Source organism: Strix aluco, chromosome 6, assembly GCF_031877795.1.
Source record: "Strix aluco isolate bStrAlu1 chromosome 6, bStrAlu1.hap1, whole genome shotgun sequence".
In the NCBI taxonomy this organism is placed as follows: Eukaryota; Metazoa; Chordata; class Aves; order Strigiformes; family Strigidae; genus Strix; species Strix aluco.
This window is the reverse complement of record NC_133936.1, coordinates 24,396,406-24,414,055: the sequence shown is the minus strand read 5'-3', so window position 1 is coordinate 24,414,055 and position 17,650 is coordinate 24,396,406. Positions and strand designations below refer to the sequence as shown.

At 39.0% G+C, this 17,650-nt stretch overlaps 1 long non-coding RNA gene across 1 annotated transcript; it reads left to right on the top strand.

The window, feature by feature from the left end:
- The first annotated feature begins 90 nt into the window (after positions 1-90).
- On the top strand, positions 91-13,791 carry LOC141924952 (uncharacterized). Its single transcript, XR_012623709.1, has 4 exons — positions 91-148; positions 12,837-13,002; positions 13,117-13,240; positions 13,608-13,791. It is a non-coding gene; the product is annotated as an uncharacterized LOC141924952 (long non-coding RNA).
- Positions 13,792-17,650: the final 3,859 nt, after the last annotated feature.

Genomic DNA, 17,650 nt, shown 5'->3' with positions numbered 1-17,650 from the left:
TGAATGAACTTCAGATATTTAATAGAATTTCAATTACTTATAACCTTTACCAGAATGAATTTTTCCTGTGTTTATACCGCAGTCTGAAATTTTGGGAAAACTGCAACCAAAGCAGTGCAGCTATTTTCAACAGAAACACTGAGGCAAGGTGGGTGAATTTTCTCAAGTTGAAGTACACTGGTGACTCTTTGAGAATGTAAGAATGTTTAGTAGTTGGGGCAGGGCTTTGAAATTGATCAAGAAAGCAAATATTTTGCCAAATCTGTGGAATTCTATCCAACTTTAGCTAAGTTAGAACCACATAACCTGCGTATAGTTTCGCCAGACCTCGCAGCTCTGTCTGAAATGAGAAAGGTCCACCCTGAAGTTGTAGGTGACAGACCAGGACTCTTCCTTCAGTAACAATTTTCAGTTGATGTGAGCGTTGTGGAACCCAAGTCTGGGCCCTAGAAACCAAGGATCTGTGCTTTCCTTATTGTTCCTCTTGTTCGTTATTTTTTGCATCTTTGCAGGACCCACAAGTTCAAGTTACCAGCCACAACTCCCCCAGCGAGTTGCTGCAAAACAGGGCAAACAAAAATTGCATTTCCTTGTAGAGGACCAACGCCAATGAGGTACAAACAAGGGAGGACCCCTAGGAAGCCTTCCTGTTGTGTTGGTTAGCATTGCCCTGGCACACAAACAGCCTGATTCTTGTTGTAGTTTCTGAAGGTAAAGTGAAGATCTGAGGGGGGGATTTAAAAAGGCAGAATGTGAAGGCTTTGCAGATGCTGATAGGTAATTCCTTCCCCAAGTGTGAGGGGCAGCAGAGGAAAGAGCGTGACTGGGCTTGTTTTGAAAGCATTACAGTCAGAGGAAGGTACCTTGGCTCATAGACTAATTGAAAGCAAGAGCTGACCTTTTGATATTGAACATGAGAGGGTCAGTGGTGAGCAGATAGGCCACAAGGGGCTTTGAAAGTCAAGACAAGTCATTTGTGTCTAATTCGACTGAGAAGGCTACAGAGAGCCAGACCTAGGGAGGGGCAAGGGGAAGGAGATTTGTGTCAAGAGCTTGAGAGAGAGAGGGCTGAGACTGGAGGCGGGAGAGGGAGTTGGGAGAGCAGGGGAAGTGGCTGGACAATCTAACTGAGATCAGCACTAGCAATGAAAGGAGGAGGGAGGATGGGATGTTTGAAGCAACCTTCATATGAATGAAAGCTTGACAGAAATGGCAGCAGTTTCTGAATTATTATAATATATTCCAAAGACATGCCAATTCAGGAGTTCACAATGCAGCTGTTGTTTCTGAGGGAATGAGAAATTATTTTACCAATTTATGCAAAGGACTGTTAAAAAGGTGGCAGACGAAGAAAAAATATCTACATAAAAAGGAAAGTTAATTGCTCCATAAAATGACTCACTGAGTGGTTCAAAAATCTTCTCATGCATAAATATCAAAGTTTTACTGTTTGGGTATTTTTTGTTTGGTTCCTTCATACTGAAAGAGTAATTCTCACAGGCCAGTATCTCCAGAAATAGTAGTAGCTGCATAATTGGATGTTATGAAACAAAGCAGATATCTCTTGGTTTTAGCTTCCTGTAATTGGAAAGTTATAGGAACTAAAAAAAGGATTTTCATCTCTGTTTGCTGTATTTATCCATGGACATTTGTTCAAAGTACTCATTATGTGCCTAACCTTCACTTTACCCTTGGGACTATCAGGGGCATAACTTTAGCTGAGTGTGGGTCTCCTGTCACCAAAAAAAAAAAAAAAAAAAAAAAAATTCAAAGTTGTTGCCCCTGTAAATTACCAGGCTAAAGTAATAAGTGTTATGGGTATTGGACTTCTGTGAGCTTAAATGCTATGTTAATAAATAAATGGCCACTATAATCATCCACCAGTTCCCTGTGAAGTTTTCTGTCAGTAGATTCTGTTCCTCACATGACCACATATGAAGACAATTCTGAAAATGCACATTGCTGCCTCCAAATCATGGCAGTGGCTGACAGTGTTCTGTACAGTCAAATATGTACTTTATGATCCCAGCTCTCTCTCTTACTGTTGCTGTTTCACCACATGCTTGTTTTGATGATGGCCAAAGTCCAGTGAAACATGGGCTCCATTCCGATGAGTGATGTGCTGATGTGGAACCAAAATGATGCTGGTTTTGTGGCAACTGTCTAATTGTTCATTTTAGCATGGAGGCTGATTTCAAAGCAATGTTCTGCAAAGAATCCATCACCAACAGAATTTGCGGGGGTGCTTTTTATGCATGTAGGTGGCTTGTAACAAATCACAGTCCTGTTCTTTTATTTCAAAAGCAGCAGCTGTATGTTGTAGTTAGGCAGGTGTCTATAAATCCCAGCTCATCAGCTCTGAAGACGAGAGCAATTTTCCTGAGGGGGTGGATGAGCTAGCTGCCAGACTTGGGAGGAACCAGGAGTGGGGACTTGGGTACCCTTAGACTTTCACATGCATCTTACGTACATGCAAGCATATGTGTTTTCCAGCTTCTAGTTTGGAATTTGAATGGGGATGTTCCTCTAGATAGATGGGAAACACAAAAGCATTGTAAATGGCATCAGGGCCCCTGTATTTGTATTTTATTTTTAGATTTATATTGTTTATGGCTGAGTGTCTTTGGGTTGAATGTGCTTCATGTGGAGGTTTGCTTGTGGGCTGGTACTAGAGGCAATGGGTTTGTTTTGATGGATAATTTATACGTATTGTGTCATGGCACCTCATATTTGCAGGGGACTTTAGGTAAGTTTAAGACAAGATGTAGACTCTGTCACAATACAGAAGTGATTCGGTCAACATTGCCTTCAAAGTGTTGCCCACAAACAAGGGGAGATAAATTCCCTTCCTAAATGAGGTGGTTTTATGGGCCACAAACATGACAGTGTTAAAAATCAAGGACCATATTATGTTCTTCAACTGCCAGAAGTGCTCAGTCCAGTGCAGCTCCCTTCTTCTCACTCCAGTGATCCTCCTTCACTCCCCTGTAGCAAATCAGGATGAGTGGCTGCTCAACCTCGCTGATTTTTTTTTTTTTGTTTCTTGTCCCTCTTTGTCCCTCACATCGCATTTCCCAGACCTACAATACTAACTTCCTCCTGCTCTCTTTGCCTCTTGGAATAACCTGTCTGTCTGGTTCTGCTCCACTGCTCTAGCATCCCACACAGTTATTCACTCAGTCCCATGCAATACTCCAATGCTACCTCAGCCGTCTACGAAAACTTGTCTTATGGTTCCTTGACTCTTCGGTGACCAGGATTTAAAAACAAAACAAAACAAAACAAAATCTGTGCAAGATTCTTAATTTTTTCCTTCTGTGCTTATTTTCAGAAACTGGAGCAACTATTAGCTTGTTCATCTTTGCTCAAGACCAATTTTAATTAAATAGGTTTTCTATAGTAGCAAACAAACAATTTTTTTTCCCGAACAACCCTCTTGTCCCTGTTCCGTAAAGAATCCTGCATGTTTATCCTGCCTTAAATTGTGCACATGAACACAGTGAAAACTTCATTTTAAAGCCATTGTCCTTGATGGCCCCACCTATTACTCTGCTTTTCCATGACCTTTCACACCAAGACTTGGTGCCACTTTTGTATCTATATACTCTATATAAAAATATATCAAAATATATTTTCATGTAATTTTTCTTCTAATCAGTTTGTCGAACAAGCAGAAACTTCTGAAAATAACTACAAAGAACTGACCTTTATAGAGGATGTGAGTGGCATCTTTTTGTCACGTCTCATGATATCAGTCAATTCTGATAAGCACAGCTCAGGAACGGTTTGAGTAACACTGCACAGACCCATAATTTTAGTTGTTAATTCAAGCAAATTGTAGTTACCAGTCTGTCCAGATTCTTTGGCATGTATTTTGTAAGGGCTGTCTGCCCAGTGTCCTCTTACTCTGTGATCTTAGCTGGTTTTCATGATGCTGAAAGATAAAGTTCTGGTCACACTTTATATTTTTACAACAGAATACACTTTTCATGTCACATTTTAAAAAATGCTTCCCCTCAAGAATCCCCTGCTGTCACAGGCTTATAAAGAATTAAAAGGTGGGTTAGCTGGGTTTAACTTATGATGGTAGAGCAATTTAGCACAAAATTTCCTTTTCCTTAGTAACTTATGAATTAGAATTATGAAATAAAATGTCCCCAAAGGTGTCTATACACCATTTTGTAAGGAGAACATACTCTGCTATATAAAGAGAGGGGATCTCTTATTAAAGGACTGAGGCTTGGAACATCTGAATGCTCTTTGATGTTATTTACTCACTGTTGGCTTGAAGCCAGTGATAGAAACTCTTTAAATACAACAGTGAAGAATTGGACCCTGAGAGACGTTGTAATAACAAATTACCCTTCTCTTTCCTCCTCAGTTATCTCCATCTGTGAAATGGGAATAGCCTGTTTGTCAGAGCACACTTGTGAGACATAATTCATTAATGCCTGTGAAATGGTTTGAGAACATCGAATGGAAGTCTCTGTTCAAGTGTCAGGTATTATTAGCTCTGAAATGAAAGCTATTTTATATTGCTGCATCAGGAGCTACTTGAAGTCTCTTGTTCTATACAAATAACGAGTGGTACATGAGTGACGTTTCTTTTGGCTTAATAGGATAGTCTATCCACAGTGTTGAAGGAACGGCTTGTGCTGGTGAAATGACATTAGGGAGCGCTGCTAACACGCTGAGCAAAGTCACCCATTCCAGAAATGTTTTGATTTGGGGAGTCAGAGAACCAGGAAAGAAAGAAGGTAAATGAGAAAAGAGAGAAAGGCAAGAGGAAGATGGCTGGGGCAGGAGGTAGGAGAATGGGGTGGAGGAAAGCAGGAAGGCAGGTAGAGCAGGGCAGATAAGCTGGAAAAAAAAATGATCATGAGGAAATACAAAAAGCAATGTAAAAAATTAGTTTTCAAATTAAAGAAAAAGGCAGTTGGATGTGTTTATTGCAAAAAACGACAACTTAGAAAAACAAGGCTGTAATGCCATCTTGGGGTTTCTGGTGACATCTCAATCCAGCAGAGCTCTGCTCATTTGGTTTATGAATGTCAACAGAAACCCCTTGATGCCATTGAGGCTCACAGTTGCCTCTCATTGATTCTGTATTATTTCAACAGTGGAAAAATAACACCTTTATTTTCACAGCCAAAGTATCTCACACTGTGATAGAAATGTACATGAGCTTATTGAATATCATCCCTGTTCATTTTTATCTAACTTCTGTGTTATCACTATGGATTAGAAAGATATATGTTCTTTTATGGCTATCATGTGAAAGACTATTTGTCAAATATACCGTAGTCCAAGTCTTTATTAGGTTAAGGGATATAAACTATTCTGTCCAGTTGTCTTCTACCGTTTTTTATTTTAAACTCACCTTATCATTACAAATATTAACCCAAACAAGCCTCTTAATTGATCCTTCTGATGTGCTGTATACATTTTTCTCATATTTCACAGAGAGGATAATCAAACCAGAATAAAATGTATTTTGTGAAATGAGTAAGAATATGCACCATTTAGTCATGAATATGTATAAAATGTATTAGAACTTTTTGCCCAACTCTGTAACATGTGGAAAGTCTTTACATTTTCCTGAAAGAGGTTCAGAGGTGACATCAGTGACAAAGTGGTATGTTGTCTCTTGATCTCCAAAGAGTTCAGGTGTATTGGATCTGGCTGAGATGAAGTTAATTTTCCCTGTATCGGCCCTCATAGTGCTGTTCTTTGTATTTGTAGCTAGAAAGGTGTTGATAACACACCAGTGTTTTTGCTAGTGCTGAGCAGTGCTCACACAGCATAGAGGCTGTGTCTCTGATGTTTCCCCCACCCCTCACCCAGTAGGCTGGGGGTGGGCAAGATCTTGGGAGGGGACATAGCCAGGACAGATGACCCAAACTGACCAGAGGGATATTCCATACCATATAACATCTGTTCAGCAATAAAAGCTAAGGGGGTGGGGGGGTGGGGGGCGTGGCATTAATTACAGCAACGTTTGTCTTCTGGAGCAACCACTACATGTACTGAAGCCCTGCTTCCCAGGAAGTGGCTGAACATTGCCTGCTGATGGGCAGTAGAGAATAAATATTTTGTTTCCATTTGCTTCCCCATGTGCTTTTCTTTTGCTTTATTAAACTGCCTTTATCTTGACCCATGAGTTCTTTTCCATCTTATTTTCTCCGTCCCTGTCTTGCTGAGGAGGGGAGTGATAGAGCGGCTTGGTGGGCACCTGGCGTCCAGCCAAGGTCAACCCACTACAATAGGAAACAATACCATTGTAAAATGTACAGCCTGAATTGTACTATTCTGTGCACGAGTCACAAGAATTCCATTAATTAATTGCGTGAAAGTCAATTTCACTGTCTGCGATGACAGTGGAAAAGATCAATAGTTAAATTATACAAAATGGAAACATTATTCTGTATATGGTCCTAACATAGACATTCTTATTATTGAGAAATATTCAAATAATCACAACTTTTCAGTAGGAGTTTTTTCTTTAGAAACAGCAAAATTCTGAAGAAGAATTTTATAAGAGGAAAATTATGTTATGGTAACTGAACTGACATTTCTTTGTGACTTAGAAAATAATTCTGTGACTCAGCTGAGTTTACATACACCTAAACCTTCTCTAACAATCATCTGTCTATTTAGTCTGGGCCAAAATCCCTTTAGTGGTGAGAATTCCACCACCTTCTTTATCTAGGTTGAGCATGTCCTTCTCTGTCCTTACAGCTAGGAAACTTTTTCCCAATTTCTCAGCTCAATCTTCATGGCTTCAGACTGAAATGGTTATTTCTTGTCCTTGCTTGTGGTGGACATGGAGGAAACTGATCACCAGCCTAACCATAACATCTTTCTGCATAAGTGAAGATGTCATCGTACTCTCATCTCTTTTTTCTAAACACTATTCTCAATCTTTCCACATTGGTTTTTGCTCTTAATTTTTTGGTCATGGTTTGTGCTCTAATTTTTTGTTGCTCTTCCATGGATTTTCTCTCAGTTGTCAATATAACTTTTGAACAGTGATGTTGAAAACCAGCCATCAATTCTCTTGCTGGGACCTTGTATGTATTGCATAGATCAGGGGTTCTCAACCTTTCCTTCACCACGGACCCCCTTTAAATACCTTTTGTGGCTGCAGACCATCAAGACTTAATTCAAGATTTAAAGCACTAAACTGCATTAAATATTTATTTCAATTTTCTCATGAAGGGCCTTCAAATTTGGAGAGAAAGGGAAGTAAGTTAATCTGTTAATGCACAGACTCCTACTATAATATCTTTATTGCAATGATTTCATATGAATTTAAAATAATAGCATCAACACTCTTCTTGCTCAAATGGTCCATTTTATGGTATTTTAACATGCTAATTCCAAATTTGATGCCAATTTTACATTAATATTTGATGAAAAGTTTTTATAATTCTTCTCACCTCCCCCCTTGTTTGTCTGTGTTGAGTCACCATATATTTTTGTTTACGGGTCCAGGGCCGCCACTTGGAGGTACAGGCTTCATCCCCGTTGTGGCCCTAAAGAGGGCCATTGGGTTAAGAAAATGTCTTTAAGAGAAAAACCACCTAGTTAAAGTGGGTCCCACCAACTATGCTAGCACCAAAGATACTAGCACGTCAGGGCAAGTGAGGTGGGGAGATGACACACACACGACTTGAGTATGAGAGGAGCACTGAGGGGAGGGGACTGTGGAAAAAGGAGGCACAGTGCTTGCCGCAGGCCAGACCAAATGTTTCTGGTCTGGACATTCCCCACCCCTGCTTCATGGATCCCCTGTGACGACCTTGCAGCCCCCCCGAGAGTCCACGGACCGCAGGTTGAGAGCCACTGGCATAGATGACTTCTGGTGTCCTGCTCAGATCCTGCCGCTAAGATGTCCCACAATGATGCTTTGTGTTTTTCCCAGTTACATCTGACTGATGACCCACACTCTGCCTTTGGCCTTCTCCACCCTGCGGTTCTGGGCTGCAATGCTGCTGTCTGTCCCGGTATTCTTTGGGTTTGTATATTTGATACTTGCTACTTAAGTACAGAACTTATTTTTGATGCTACAGCCCCAAAACCTGCACTGGCTGAGAATTTTGATTACACAGACACTACGTGTTCTGGCTGAGGGTATGCATTCAGTTCTGTGAATTGCCTTGAAACCCGAATAGTGCAGTAGAGGGCTCATATTATTAATCTTAAATAAATTTGTATATTTTACCTCACGTTTTGGGGGAAAAAAAAGAAACAAACTTGATTTCAGAATTTTAAAACTCTTCTTCTTTTTCTTTTTTCTTAGCAATGAACACTTTATTCTAAGTCTTTAATTATCAAAACTTTATTGAAAACATCAAGAGTTATGTGAAGATACACTTGACCTGGAGTGAAGTATCAGGAGTTTTTAAACATTTAACTTATAGTGTATATTAGTATGAAACTAAGTTGAGCAGAACCCATTAATGTCACAGTGGTCGGTTACCAATGGAAATAAATAATTCATGATGAAGGGAATTAGTCTAATTAGCAGGCAGTTTGAGTCCTTTGATAAAACCCAGCTCTAATTCCGTGAAGGGCAGGAAGTGCTGTCATCAGTCAGCCCTGAAAAGATTAGCATCTATTATGAATGAGGTTAGACACCCTAGTGAAGTCATGTGTGTCCTGGAGACAAACTTAATATGTTCCAGAATGGGACACAGTTTGTCTCACCAACACATCATGATTCCTACTGGGCTATTGTATGTAATAACAAGCAAAGATCAGTGCTCCTTCCTATCATTCTCCCCCTGTCCATCATTCTGACAACTGTGCAAATACATTTTCCATGCAAAGCAGGGAATGTGCCCTGAATACTTGTAAAATTGCGTGAGATGTCAAAGAAAATGTGTTACCTTTTCTCAGCAACCTAAAACTAAACAAACCAAAATACCAGTGTGGAAAGAGGGTTTAAAAATGCATCTGGTAAATATATGGGGTGTAGAGGGAGGTGTATCAGTTTTGAAGTACGTTGATTCCATTTGAAAACATTATTACCATCTGTCATAAGATGCGCCAATAAAGCTATAGATGTAGATATGCATGATAGAAAGGTTTCAAAATAACTGGTGGTGCTATAAGCTTATAGTATTGGATGGATATATAGAAGTAGCATCCTGGAAAATTGCCTTAAGTTCTGGAAGTATGACCTTAAAAAAAAAGGAGAAGCTTCTTTGTGTTATGTATTTTCATTTCGAAATGTTAACTGGTTCATTTGAGGAGACTAGCTGTGAGCTGTGCAAGCTTCATGGTTTTGTAGTACATGCTGACGCAACATCAGCTGTGTTTCCATTTTTGCTTATGAGCCTTTTGAAATTATATGTTTCCGTTTTGCAATTTGATGCAATAATGAAGAAACTCCACATTTGTACGTTATTGTATTGCCTGTTTTTATTGTAGGAAATTAATTGCTCCTTTTATTTATGTTATTAAGGGGGGAGAAAACAATTTTGCAGTATTTTATCATTTGCTGTAATAATTATCATACTAGTAATACAACGGAAGCCTTAGAAACAGAGTATATTATGTTCAAATGTCTGACAGCACTTAATATGCTGACACTTGTGTCTGGGGAATGTTGGTCTTCTAAGTACATTGAAAAAGGTAACAATAAGTTACTAATAATGTCCCTGATGAGCTTAAGATGATTTATAATATAGAAGTGAAAAAGAAAAGAGTAAGTGTAGTCAACACAAGAAATTATTTTTGTAGAAACAGAACAATATAGCAACTCAGCTGTCCAAATACTAAATGACAATGGACCACTGGTACTGTAGAGACTGCCAGAATCAAGTGCCCCACTGTCTTCAGGTAGATTCCTAGATGAGGTTAAGAAAACAGTGACCTTCTCTGTATGGTTTATTGTTCTGAGTTCCTGGAAGAAAGAAGATCTACAAGGTAGTTGACCTTGATTTGTTCATTTTTGTCTTGAATTCACTGGCTAGTAAAAGGCAGGACAAAATTCAGCTTCATGAGCATTTTGGGGGTTTGAGTCTTATCATCTCTGTGTGCCTCTTAAAAATGACCTTGGGCTGGTGAATGGGTTCATTCATTAAAATGGATTTATTTATACGTATGTGTGAACAGGCGCACACTAGAACCACTATTTTTATCACTATGTCAGTGGGAGCATGGTGCTTAGAAGCAGAAAAGTTATAGTCTGGAAAACTTGCGGTATTAGGTACCAGTTTAGGCAACTAAACACATGTACCCTGAAGTCACATGAGAGAAAACAGGGAAAAGTTTGTAACAAAAATATGATTTTGTCAAATCTCTTGATGTACTTAACTGGCCACCTAGCTTTGACTGTTGTCACAATATACAGGAGCTTCTTGTATAATTCACTGATATATGTCCTCCATGGAGTTCACAGACTGGCTGGTATGCTTTTTTCAGGTTAAAAATGCTGCTGAGTGTAAACATAAGAATTTATCAAAACTTCATTTGTTCTATGTATCCAAATAACACCTGTCCCAGGTCATACTTTGGTAGTATCTGCCAGAGAGAGAAGTGGAGCAATGAATTCCTTCTACCAAAAGCTCTCATTCTGTCCTTTCCTGTCTCGTCTAAGGAAGGTTGAAGTGACTCAACATAAATACTTTGCCTTTTTTGTCTGTGAAGTATGATATACTTTTCAGCAGCTGTTGTTTTTTCCAGATTATTCCCTTCAGAATTCATACGGTGAAGCGCAAGGATGGGGTGAGGGTTAGTGGCCAAAGGCTGGTTATGTCCAGCTTTGCTCTGTAGTTCTGTGTGAGGTTTCCACCAGGCACTGCATGGCCTGACGTCAGTGGGCCTGAGTGATAAAATCATAGAATGGTTTGGGTTGGAAGGCACCTTTAAGGTCATCTAGTCCAAATGTCCTGCAGTGGACAGGGACATCTTCAACTAGATCAGGTCATCACAGAGAGATCCAGCCCCTTCAGTCAATAAATCACAAGTAATTATATGGCTCAGCTGTATTCCCACTGAACAAAGATACACATTCCAAGTGCAACCAGAGTATGAATTCTTATTCTGCTGATTTTCCTTGAATGATGTGTTTAAACAGTACTCTATTCTTATTTTTTGTTTATTCTGCTTTCAGCACCAGGAAAGTGACAGTGGGAAATGAGTGACCACAAGGCATTTCTGACTCCTATAGTATACTTGCATTGCTACGTCCCTGTGTCAAAATCCAAGTTCTTATATAATGGGACAGATGGAGTCACTGCATCAGTAAGGAAAACTGGGGAGGTCACAGTAGTTCCTGCGTCGTGTGACAAAAAGGGCACACACCTCAGGCGGTCGTGCCGCTATGGAGCTGCTCTTTCACATTGTACTGAAAGGGGAATTCTGCAGGACTTTGATATTTTAAAAACCAGCAAGCTAGTGAAAGAAGATCCTTTTCACTGAGGCACTCTTTATCTTGGCAGCTGTCTCACCTGTCCCCTCACTGAGGCATCCTTATGGGATATCATCCATTAATCAGTTCCTCTCCTTCCTGCTATTTTGTAACCAGTGTTTACATGTGTCATCCATGTCTCTATTGTCCTTAATCCTCACTCACACCCTCCCACAACACCAATACAGCAAGATATTGCAGCAAAGGACACATCATCCACATTCACAACTAAATCTATAACACACTGAACCATTTTCAAGGTTTACAGAAGTGGATGTAATAACCCTATGTTAGTCCATTCTCATTAGCTACTGATCACACTTTTAATCTGTTCTTGCTGCATGTTTTATTCAGGGGCTGTTGTCACACGTATCGATGTGAGCCATTTCTTTTGTAAATAAAGGGCTGTTTAGATCTTCTTGTAAATAACAACACAGAGCTAAAATTGTCCTGATGAATATAACACATTGGTGAAATGTTCATTCTCAGGTATGTCTTTGATTCATGAGGCTTATACTATGGTATCTAATCCAACTGCTGCCCATTGTCCCCTTCTCAGATCAGCTTATGTTCTCAAATACCTGTTAAAGAATATGAGCTATTGGCTGCTTCTACTGGACAGAAACATGGAGCAGAAAAATGTATGCCCTTCAGTTTCCCAGTTCACCATGAAATTAATCTCTGTTTTTTTCTGCTAGTAATGTAAACTCAGATGCTGGAACTCTCAATCAGAAAGTTTTCTCTACTTTAGATAGAGAGCAGATAGACTAGATGATCATTGTAGATCCCTTCCAAATTAAATACTCTGTTCTTTTCTATAGCAATGAAGAATAGCAGAGAAAGGAAAAAAGACGAAGACTAGAGTAATATCATGCTATGCCCTGGTTTTAGCATATGTTTATCTGCATGAAACCAATCCAAGTTTACTTTGTGTAGATAGAGCAACAGGATGGAAAGGGACTGAAGTAAGGTTACGGGAATTTTCATCAGGGAAGCGTTCAATTCTAAGGGCATTTCTGGAAACATATAAAGCTGAGTGCATAGCAGCATGACAGGCAGGAGAAGGAAGGGATCATGGAGGCTAATATTGCAGGGACACAGAGAAAACAGTGGGATGTGAAGTCAGTAGCATACACTGAAGGAACTATCCTGAGCCCTGCTAAAATGAGCTGGAACTTGGCACAGGCAGAAAAATGGTGAGGCAGCTGAGTCTTTGAAACAATACAGAGAAATAATGCTTCTGGCATTAGAAGCGAGTGAACTTTTTGCTGCCTTAGTTCTAACTGGTTGTACTTCATATCATTACTTGCCTGTCATTGCTGGGTTTGCAGATGAAAAATGTAGCTCATACTCTAACTCTCTGTGTGATTCCAATCCAGAGGGAGCATTTTGGGAGCATTTCCTGTCTTTTGAACAGAATGGAAGCCCTGATTAAATGGAAAGAGAAATGTAGACACTCTCTCTACTGCACCCATTGTGACCCAAGAGGAGGAAACAGATTAGCCATCAGTTTCACAGCCCAAGGTACTCCTATGGCAAGTCTGCAGTCCTGATCAATGCGACGTTCTTGTTCATCCAACAAGGTGAAGTCTGGTGTAAATACCTACAGTAAATTAAGCACTTAAGTCTTTAATTAAATAATCTTTTATACTTTTTGCTGATGGTTGTCTCAATTTCTGTTTTTTTTTTTTTTTCAGCTCCAGGTCTTTCCCTGCCAATGCCTTGGGCCCTGTTCTCTGCTGCTGCTTTTCCGCAGACTCACAGCATCACCTGGAACCTGCTGAGAGTGCCACCAAGAGAGGCAGCAGTGAGAACCCACTGGTGGGATGCTTTTTCAGTTACTACACTCAAATATCAGATTCTTGTCTGCGTTTTCCATAAAGAAATGAAAAGAATAGGAATTGGTGCTTAGGTTTATCAGTTGAACTGAAATCCCAGTTGGCTCAATTATAAAATGTGCAGCCCATGGCACACTGCAATATTTTGACAGAACTCTGGTTGTCAAGGTGTTTGTCTCCAAACCAACAACACATTATATGGCGATAAAGTTTGTCTCCTAGAATATTATCTGTATGAATGCAAATTGTATTTTACCAGTGCACCAAAATTTTGAAGCTAACAAACCTTCTCTGAGCAGTGTACCGTAACTTCAATTCCATAATTAAACCAGAACCCCTCTCCTGGACAGGTTCGCTCAGCGTTGCCTTTCTTTGAGTAATACACCTTCAGACCAGTGCCTTGTTTTGATGTATTACAATGATAGACTGAAGAATTCATGTAATATATCATCACGGTCAGCTGTTTCTGGACGCCAAGGATTGAGAGACTGAGCCAGCTGTTTTTCTGATGTATTCTGGTAATGTATCACCAGGTGATGGAAACTGATAATGTGTTACTTCAAAATGAACCACCCAGAAAAGGAAGAGTCCAGAAGTGCAGATTCTATATAATGAGGCATCCAAAGTATGAAGCAGGGCTGCAAACTCCTGGAACAAGATGTTGGTAATAAATCAGCTTTCTATAGTATTACATTACCAGTGTGGCTACACAGGTATACAGACACTGTTGTGTGTAATGTGGTTTCCAGTGCCTCTGTGTGATGCTGCTTTTAAAGATAACCCTAGCAGCAGTTTTATCTTCACTTCTCTTACAACTAAACCGTTCACAATGCAACAACCCAGAACAAGGGACAGGGCAGAGTTATATTTTTTCATCGAATCCAAAGAGTTGGGATTCCTCCTCAGTTTGGGGTACCATTAGAGCCACACAGTTGCCACTCTTTTAGTGAACTGAGCCCATCTGTGGCAATGGCAATACTCTTCCCCTTTGCCCTCGATGGGAGTACTGTGTCCCAGAGGGGCATGGCCCAGAGCACTGCAGTTTTGGTTGTCTTTTCTTGCAGGTTGACCAAAGACAAGGAAGGCTTCTTTGGCCGTCTCTTCATCCCCTCTGTGTTCATCTTTCCCCTGTCACACACACACAGAGTCAAGCCAAACAATAACTGATCCCCACTTATTAACATCAATTAAAAAGAAAATTATTGGAACGGGTAGCAATTCTGAACATTTGCCTGCAAAACTCTACCTCCTTGGTAAAGCAGGATTGTGTATGTGTAAAAATATTTCATCTGAATTTACTTTTAACCCCAGGGCAGTCATGGGAAGACAGAAAAACTGTAAAATTATTTTTTAAAATCATGAGCTATGTCTCTACTGGTAGCTCTTCCAAATACTTCTAGTTTGTTAAATGCAGTACTGTTTATAAATTTACATGTATAAACCTCATTATATCTTTGGAAACCCTTTAAGATAAATAGGTCCTGTCCTCAAACTTTACTTTTTTTTTTTATGGAAGACTTACACTGTAAACAAAGGCTAAGTATATTTTACTAACAGTAAGTATACTTTTCTGTCTGTAGTCAGATATTACAAATCATGGGACTACAAGACATTAAATATGGGGTTTTGGCATGTGATTGTGAGTCTAAAATATTCCAACTTCATGTATACAAAGGTCTGTACCAGTACAACTCTCTCTGCTAGCTCAAATTTAATCAAAGTTTTTTGAAGAGAAGCTTTGCCTGGCAGACTCCATACGGGATCAGGTAGTTTCACAGCCTATCCTTTCATAGCCACCACAAGACTAGCATAAATATTGTGCCATGTGCTGTGACTTACTCTGCAGAACAGTGATTGTGTGCTCATATCTGATCCATTGCCAGTACTGTCATTTATTCTCTTCATCTTTGGTACTCCAAGGAGCTGTGTGTTTTCAGCCCCTGCCTGCCTTTCATCTCAAAGCCTATGCTTAGCACTTTGCAAGAGCAAATGCTGTAGAATCACGTCTGTAATTTATTTCCTGCAGTTGATTGTGGGTTCAAAATTCCAAGTGCAAATGGTCTCAATAACCCACAGAAGATTTCTTAATTTTAAAAAAAGAAACACAAGAATTTTCTGTACTTGCTTTTTCAGACCACTTCATTTCGTCCCCAAGGTTATATACATGATTGGCAATCAACCTTGAATCATCGCAGAAACATTTTACTCAGTCTTGACTGCTCATCTTTTATTTTACTTTTATTTTTAAAGTATTTTTGGTTTTCCTTTAAATATTCTGGCTAATGTGTATATGGGGCAAAAGTTCGCATATCAGGAGTTATATTTGCATGGGACCAGTGGAGAGTGTCAGGTATACATTCCCTCTCTGACACCATTTTGTCACAGTTAAAATAATGACCATTAATATCTCCTTGAATGAAACTTCATGGAAATTGTAGTTCTGAACATGTAATCAGCTCATTTATGGCCTAACAAATGTTGCCCTGAGCAAGCAGTTGACTGACACTCAACTGTTTTTGTAAAATTCACCTTATCTTCTACTATTAGATACTGAGATGTCCCTTCCTCTTTTAATTTTTGGCACACAACAAGCATCTCATCTTCACTCTCTGTGTGGAAAAAACACAAAATTTTTATTTAGCTCTCCTCATAAACTTGGATAATATGAGAAGTTTCTAATCCACATAATTATTTAAGTGTATTACAATGATAATTATTGCACTGATAATAACACATTATTTCAGCTGACAATACATTAGTTCCATAGGGAGATAAACTACAAGGCCAATGAATTTATCTTGATAACAAAATGGATTACTATTAACTATCGTTGTAATTTTTTGCATCCATGTATAAAGAAATCTCCCATTGAATTCATTCTCTTTTGACTGACTGCTGGTAAGAGTTTTCTCAACATATACATAACAGGACTGGATCCTGAACTAGTACAATATCGTTATTGTTATTCTACTGTTACCTAGACAAGCTCCAAAAGCCTATACCTTTTCTTAGCACTGTAGGAGTAGGACTTCTGGCTTTGAAAATGCCTCTTAAAAATCTTGAAATGCAAGACAAATACGGGATAAAACCAGCTGTGAATCTTTTAGGATTTTACAGGCTAGATTCATAAATGAGAACAACAAATCTTAACCTAATTATTATTTCCTCTATGTAGCAGCATAGAAGAGATGGCTCTACCTCCCTGATCTTCCACCATTAAACCAGAGCCTTTGCTATACTGGTGGTACAAACTTTGGACATTACAGTTCCAGGTGATTTTGGGCAGTAGGAAATAATTTATTTTATTCTTGATTTTTATTCTCATTCTGAAAAGTATCTAAGGACACCTGATAAAGAGAAGGATCTTTCACAGTGATTACGTTTTTGTAGGAAGGCAAATGTCCAGAACTGTTTTGTTAAAAATCTTCAGCCCAAGTGTCTTCAAAGAGCTTTGGATCAGTCTCTGAGTCTTTACTTAACACTTACTTAGCAAAACTGTTATAATCCAAAACCATTAAAAATCCATACATGTTTTGTTTAGTTCATTTGGTTCATCTCTCTCCTGCATGTTTGTCACTGTGATGTACTGGTTTTCTTACTTTGTCTTTACAGCATACCTTTTAAAAAAAAAAAAATTAATTAAACCAGGTCAAGAATATTATAAAATTATTTGGAAATTTTGATAATTTTCATGGACATTTATTTGCTAAAAAATACATTTGACACTACAAGACTAACATTAATATGCAAATCAATGGACTATAAAATTCATTTTGGTGCCTCCAGGGCAGTATTTTTATAAATACAGAAACATAATCATGCATCCTCCAGAGGACTAAAAATAATTATACAAATTTACAATAAAGCCCAAGGCAGTGTCTCTTTTTAACTGTCTGTTTTTAATATCATTTAAATCTTGTTAAAACTTAATTACCAATTCTCTTCTGCAATAATTTAGGTGGAAGAGCTGAGGTCTAAGCTTGCTGTTTGAGAGAGAGAACTTCATCAGAGAAACAAAGACACTAAGGCACAAACTGACAAAATAGGACAGTGCACAGAAAAGCTTGGTAAAGGAAAAGTCATTGCAGATGATAATGAAGAGCAGAATATACATACATCTATTAACATCCACATAAAGTGGAACTGAGCTGATGTCTTATATGATGGTGATATAAATACAGCAGCGTATATATAAACCTAAATATAATGTTTACATCTATACATGCATACTTACGTATATGTGGTGATTTATTCATTCACACTGGTATAGCTCAAGCTGTATCCACCTGGACGGGGAGTTGCAGGACCAATTCTTTCATCCTCTGTCCCTGCTCTCCAGTTGTTCTCTGGGAGATGGTGGCTGCTCAGAGCAGCTGTGAAAATGAGTAGCTCT